This window comes from Hypomesus nipponensis, chromosome 4 (genome assembly GCF_054491055.1).
Source record: "Hypomesus nipponensis isolate SF chromosome 4, ASM5449105v1, whole genome shotgun sequence".
Classification (NCBI taxonomy): Eukaryota; Metazoa; Chordata; class Actinopteri; order Osmeriformes; family Osmeridae; genus Hypomesus; species Hypomesus nipponensis.
Genome location: NC_140364.1, coordinates 472,501 through 477,500, shown reverse-complemented (window position 1 = coordinate 477,500; position 5,000 = coordinate 472,501). Strand labels below are relative to the sequence as shown.

Sequence of the window (5,000 nt, the reverse complement as noted above, 5' to 3'; positions counted from 1 at the left end):
GGCGGTCTCCCATCCAAGTACTAACCAGGCCCGACCCTGCTTAGCTTCCGAGATCAGACGAGATCGGGCGTTGCCAGGCTGGTATGGCCGTACGAAATAAGTTGACAACCATAGGCTACTTATCCATATACAGATTTGGCAATTGACAATGCAAAGGGGTCTCTCTCTCTCTCTCTCTCTCTCTCTCTCTCGTGTCAAAATGAAAACAGCTTCCAGCCCCTTTCATGAAGGACTACTTGTGCATATTGCAACATTTCAGTTTCTAAGTGAATGAGCAAAAGAGCATACAGCACTTGGTATTCCCAGGCGGTCTCCCATCCAAGTACTAACCAGGCCCAACCCTGCTTAGCTTCCGAGATGAGACGAGATCGGGCGTTCCGAGGCTGGTGTGGCCGTACGAAATAAGTTGACAACCATAGGCTACTTATCCATATACAGATTTGGCAATTGACAATGCAAGGTGGTCTCTCTCTCTCTCTCGTGTCAAAATGAAAACAGCTTCCAGCCCCTTTCATGAAGGACTACTTGTGTATATTGCAAGATTTCAGTTTCTAAGTGAATGAGCAAAAGTGCATACAGCACCTGGTATTCCCAGGCGGTCTCCCATCCAAGTACTAACCAGGCCTGACCCTGCTTAGCTTCCGAGATCAGACGAGATCGGGCGTTGCCAGGCTGGTTTGGCCGTACGAAATAAGTTGACAACCATAGGCTACTTATCCATATACAGATTTGGCATTTGACAATGCAAGGTGGTCTCTCTCTCTCTCTCTCTCTCGTGTCAAAATGAAAACAGTTTCCAGCCCCTTTCATGAAGGACTACTTGTGCATATTGCAAGATTTCAGTTTCTAAGTGAATGAGCAAAAGAGCATACAGCACCTGGTATTCCCAGGCGGTCTCCCATCCAAGTACTAACCAGGCCCGACCCTGCTTAGCTTCCGAGATCAGACGAGATCGGGCGTTGCCAGGCTGGTATGGCCGTACGAAATAAGTTGACAACCATAGGCTACTTATCCATATACAGATTTGGCAATTGACAATGCAAAGGGGTCTCTCTCTCTCTCTCTCTCGTGTCAAAATGAAAACAGCTTCCAGCCCCTTTCATGAAGGACTACTTGTGCATATTGCAACATTTCAGTTTCTAAGTGAATGAGCAAAAGAGCATACAGCACTTGGTATTCCCAGGCGGTCTCCCATCCAAGTACTAACCAGGCCCAACCCTGCTTAGCTTCCGAGATGAGACGAGATCGGGCGTTCCGAGGCTGGTGTGGCCGTACGAAATAAGTTGACAACCATAGGCTACTTATCCATATACAGATTTGGCAATTGACAATGCAAGGTAGTCTCTCTCTCTCTCTCGTGTCAAAATGAAAACAGCTTCCAGCCCCTTTCATGAAGGACTACTTGTGTATATTGCAAGATTTCAGTTTCTAAGTGAATGAGCAAAAGTGCATACAGCACCTGGTATTCCCAGGCGGTCTCCCATCCAAGTACTAACCAGGCCTGACCCTACTTAGCTTCCGAGATCAGACGAGATCGGGCGTTGCCAGGCTGGTTTGGCCGTACGAAATAAGTTGACAACCATAGGCTACTTATCCATATACAGATTTGGCATTTGACAATGCAAGGTGGTCTCTCTCTCTCTCTCTCTCTCGTGTCAAAATGAAAACAGTTTCCAGCCCCTTTCATGAAGGACTACTTGTGCATATTGCAAGATTTCAGTTTATAAGTGAATGAGCAAAAGAGCATACAGCACCTGGTATTCCCAGGCGGTCTCCCATCCAAGTACTAACCAGGCCCGACCCTGCTTAGCTTCCGAGATCAGACGAGATCGGGCGTTGCCAGGCTGGTATGGCCGTACGAAATAAGTTGACAACCATACGCTACTTATCCATATACAGATTTGGCAATTGACAATGCAAAGGGGTCTCTCTCTCTCTCTCTCTCTCTCTCTCTCTCTCGTGTCAAAATGAAAACAGCTTCCAGCCCCTTTCATGAAGGACTACTTGTGCATATTGCAACATTTCAGTTTCTAAGTGAATGAGCAAAAGAGCATACAGCACTTTGTATTCCCAGGCGGTCTCCCATCCAAGTACTAACCAGGCCCAACCCTGCTTAGCTTCCGAGATGAGACGAGATCGGGCGTTCCGAGGCTGGTGTGGCCGTACGAAATAAGTTGACAACCATAGGCTACTTATCCATATACAGATTTGGCAATTGACAATGCAAGGTGGTCTCTCTCTCTCTCTCGTGTCAAAATGAAAACAGCTTCCAGCCCCTTTCATGAAGGACTACTTGTGTATATTGCAAGATTTCAGTTTCTAAGTGAATGAGCAAAAGTGCATACAGCACCTGGTATTCCCAGGCGGTCTCCCATCCAAGTACTAACCAGGCCTGACCCTGCTTAGCTTCCGAGATCAGACGAGATCGGGCGTTGCCAGGCTGGTTTGGCCGTACGAAATAAGTTGACAACCATAGGCTACTTATCCATATACAGATTTGGCATTTGACAATGCAAGGTGGTCTCTCTCTCTCTCTCTCTCTCGTGTCAAAATGAAAACAGTTTCCAGCCCCTTTCATGAAGGACTACTTGTGCATATTGCAAGATTTCAGTTTCTAAGTGAATGAGCAAAAGAGCATACAGCACCTGGTATTCCCAGGCGGTCTCCCATCCAAGTACTAACCAGGCCCGACCCTGCTTAGCTTCCGAGATCAGACGAGATCGGGCGTTGCCAGGCTGGTATGGCCGTACGAAATAAGTTGACAACCATAGGCTACTTATCCATATACAGATTTAGCAATTGACAATGCAAGGTGGTCTCTCTCTCTCTCTTGTGTCAAAATGAAAACAGCTTCCAGCCCCTTTCATGAAGGACTACTTGTGCATATTGCAAGATTTCAGTTTCTAAGTGAATGAGCAAAAGAGCATACAGCACCTGGTATTCCCAGGCGGTCTCCCATCCAAGTACTAACCAGGCCCGACCCTGCTTAGCTTCCGAGATCAGACGAGATCGGGCGTTGCCAGGCTGGTATGGCCGTACGAAATAAGTTGACAACCATAGGCTACTTATCCATATACAGATTTGGCAATTGACAATGCAAGGGGGTCTCTCTCTCTCTCTCGTGTCAAAATGAAAACAGCTTCCAGCCCCTTTCATGAAGGACTACTTGTGTATATTGCAAGATTTCAGTTTCTAAGTGAATGAGCAAAAGTGCATACAGCACCTGGTATTCCCAGGCGGTCTCCCATCCAAGTACTAACCAGGCCTGACCCTGCTTAGCTTCCGAGATCAGACGAGATCGGGCGTTGCCAGGCTGGTTTGGCCGTACGAAATAAGTTGACAACCATAGGCTACTTATCCATATACAGATTTGGCATTTGACAATGCAAGGTGGTCTCTCTCTCTCTCCTCGTGTCAAAATGAAAACAGTTTCCAGCCCCTTTCATGAAGGACTACTTGTGCATATTGCAAGATTTCAGTTTCTAAGTGAATGAGCAAAAGAGCATACAGCACCTGGTATTCCCAGGCGGTCTCCCATCCAAGTACTAACCAGGCCCGACCCTGCTTAGCTTCCGAGATCAGACGAGATCGGGCGTTGCCAGGCTGGTATGGCCGTACGAAATAAGTTGACAACCATAGGCTACTTATCCATATACAGATTTAGCAATTGACAATGCAAGGTGGTCTCTCTCTCTCTCTCGTGTCAAAATGAAAACAGCTTCCAGCCCCTTTCATGAAGGACTACTTGTGCATATTGCAAGATTTCAGTTTCTAAGTGAATGAGCAAAAGAGCATACAGCACCTGGTATTCCCAGGCGGTCTCCCATCCAAGTACTAACCAGGCCCGACCCTGCTTAGCTTCCGAGATCAGACGAGATCAGGCGTTGCCAGGCTGGTATGGCCGTACGAAATAAGTTGACAACCATAGGCTACTTATCCATATACAGATTTGGCAATTGACAATGCAAAGGGGTCTCTCTCTCTCTCTCTCTCTCTCTCTCTCGTGTCAAAATGAAAACAGCTTCCAGCCCCTTTCATGAAGGACTACTTGTGCATATTGCAACATTTCAGTTTCTAAGTGAATGAGCAAAAGAGCATACAGCACTTGGTATTCCCAGGCGGTCTCCCATCCAAGTACTAACCAGGCCCAACCCTGCTTAGCTTCCGAGATGAGACGAGATCGGGCGTTCCGAGGCTGGTGTGGCCGTACGAAATAAGTTGACAACCATAGGCTACTTATCCATATACAGATTTGGCAATTGACAATGCAAGGTGGTCTCTCTCTCTCTCTCGTGTCAAAATGAAAACAGCTTCCAGCCCCTTTCATGAAGGACTACTTGTGTATATTGCAAGATTTCAGTTTCTAAGTGAATGAGCAAAAGTGCATACAGCACCTGGTATTCCCAGGCGGTCTCCCATCCAAGTACTAACCAGGCCTGACCCTGCTTAGCTTCCGAGATCAGACGAGATCGGGCTTTGCCAGGCTGGTTTGGCCGTACGAAATAAGTTGACAACCATAGGCTACTTATCCATATACAGATTTGGCATTTGACAATGCAAGGTGGTCTCTCTCTCTCTCTCTCTCTCGTGTCAAAATGAAAACAGTTTCCAGCCCCTTTCATGAAGGACTACTTGTGCATATTGCAAGATTTCAGTTTATAAGTGAATGAGCAAAAGAGCATACAGCACCTGGTATTCCCAGGCGGTCTCCCATCCAAGTACTAACCAGGCCCGACCCTGCTTAGCTTCCGAGATCAGACGAGATCGGGCGTTGCCAGGCTGGTATGGCCGTACGAAATAAGTTGACAACCATAGGCTACTTATCCATATACAGATTTGGCAATTGACAATGCAAAGGGGTCTCTCTCTCTCTCTCTCTCTCTCTCTCTCTCGTGTCAAAATGAAAACAGCTTCCAGCCCCTTTCATGAAGGACTACTTGTGCATATTGCAACATTTCAGTTTCTAAGTGAATGAGCAAAAGAGCATACAGCACTTGGTA

General features: G+C 46.9%; 8 non-coding genes and 10 pseudogenes across 8 annotated transcripts in view; all 18 read right to left on the bottom strand.

Annotated features, from left to right (window-relative positions):
• The window catches only part of LOC146293299 (5S ribosomal RNA), a 119-nt gene extending 24 nt beyond the window's left edge, over positions 1-95 (bottom strand). Inside the window, exon 1 of the ribosomal RNA XR_014754520.1 lies at positions 1-95. This exon is cut by the window's left edge and continues 24 nt beyond it. This is a non-coding gene — a ribosomal RNA (5S ribosomal RNA).
• Positions 96-281: 186 nt separating this feature from the next.
• Positions 282-400, bottom strand: LOC146293298 (5S ribosomal RNA; annotated as a pseudogene).
• Positions 401-570: 170 nt separating this feature from the next.
• On the bottom strand, positions 571-689 carry LOC146293297 (5S ribosomal RNA; annotated as a pseudogene).
• Positions 690-865: 176 nt separating this feature from the next.
• Positions 866-984, bottom strand: LOC146293296 (5S ribosomal RNA). The gene has a single exon (XR_014754519.1). It is a non-coding gene; the product is annotated as a 5S ribosomal RNA (ribosomal RNA).
• A 174-nt stretch (positions 985-1,158) lies between these two features.
• On the bottom strand, positions 1,159-1,277 carry LOC146293295 (5S ribosomal RNA; annotated as a pseudogene).
• A 170-nt stretch (positions 1,278-1,447) lies between these two features.
• LOC146293294 (5S ribosomal RNA) lies at positions 1,448-1,566 on the bottom strand (annotated as a pseudogene).
• A 176-nt stretch (positions 1,567-1,742) lies between these two features.
• On the bottom strand, positions 1,743-1,861 carry LOC146293293 (5S ribosomal RNA). Its single transcript, XR_014754518.1, has one exon. It is a non-coding gene; the product is annotated as a 5S ribosomal RNA (ribosomal RNA).
• A 188-nt stretch (positions 1,862-2,049) lies between these two features.
• On the bottom strand, positions 2,050-2,168 carry LOC146293292 (5S ribosomal RNA; annotated as a pseudogene).
• A 170-nt stretch (positions 2,169-2,338) lies between these two features.
• LOC146293291 (5S ribosomal RNA) lies at positions 2,339-2,457 on the bottom strand (annotated as a pseudogene).
• A 176-nt stretch (positions 2,458-2,633) lies between these two features.
• On the bottom strand, positions 2,634-2,752 carry LOC146293290 (5S ribosomal RNA). Its single transcript, XR_014754517.1, has one exon. It is a non-coding gene; the product is annotated as a 5S ribosomal RNA (ribosomal RNA).
• Positions 2,753-2,922: 170 nt separating this feature from the next.
• LOC146293289 (5S ribosomal RNA) lies at positions 2,923-3,041 on the bottom strand. Its single transcript, XR_014754515.1, has one exon. It is a non-coding gene; the product is annotated as a 5S ribosomal RNA (ribosomal RNA).
• Positions 3,042-3,211: 170 nt separating this feature from the next.
• On the bottom strand, positions 3,212-3,330 carry LOC146293288 (5S ribosomal RNA; annotated as a pseudogene).
• A 171-nt stretch (positions 3,331-3,501) lies between these two features.
• LOC146293287 (5S ribosomal RNA) lies at positions 3,502-3,620 on the bottom strand. Its single transcript, XR_014754514.1, has one exon. It is a non-coding gene; the product is annotated as a 5S ribosomal RNA (ribosomal RNA).
• A 170-nt stretch (positions 3,621-3,790) lies between these two features.
• On the bottom strand, positions 3,791-3,909 carry LOC146293286 (5S ribosomal RNA). Its single transcript, XR_014754032.1, has one exon. It is a non-coding gene; the product is annotated as a 5S ribosomal RNA (ribosomal RNA).
• A 184-nt stretch (positions 3,910-4,093) lies between these two features.
• Positions 4,094-4,212, bottom strand: LOC146293285 (5S ribosomal RNA; annotated as a pseudogene).
• Positions 4,213-4,382: 170 nt separating this feature from the next.
• LOC146293284 (5S ribosomal RNA) lies at positions 4,383-4,501 on the bottom strand (annotated as a pseudogene).
• A 176-nt stretch (positions 4,502-4,677) lies between these two features.
• LOC146293283 (5S ribosomal RNA) lies at positions 4,678-4,796 on the bottom strand. Its single transcript, XR_014754513.1, has one exon. It is a non-coding gene; the product is annotated as a 5S ribosomal RNA (ribosomal RNA).
• A 186-nt stretch (positions 4,797-4,982) lies between these two features.
• The window catches only part of LOC146293282 (5S ribosomal RNA), a 119-nt pseudogene continuing 101 nt past the window's right edge, over positions 4,983-5,000 (bottom strand).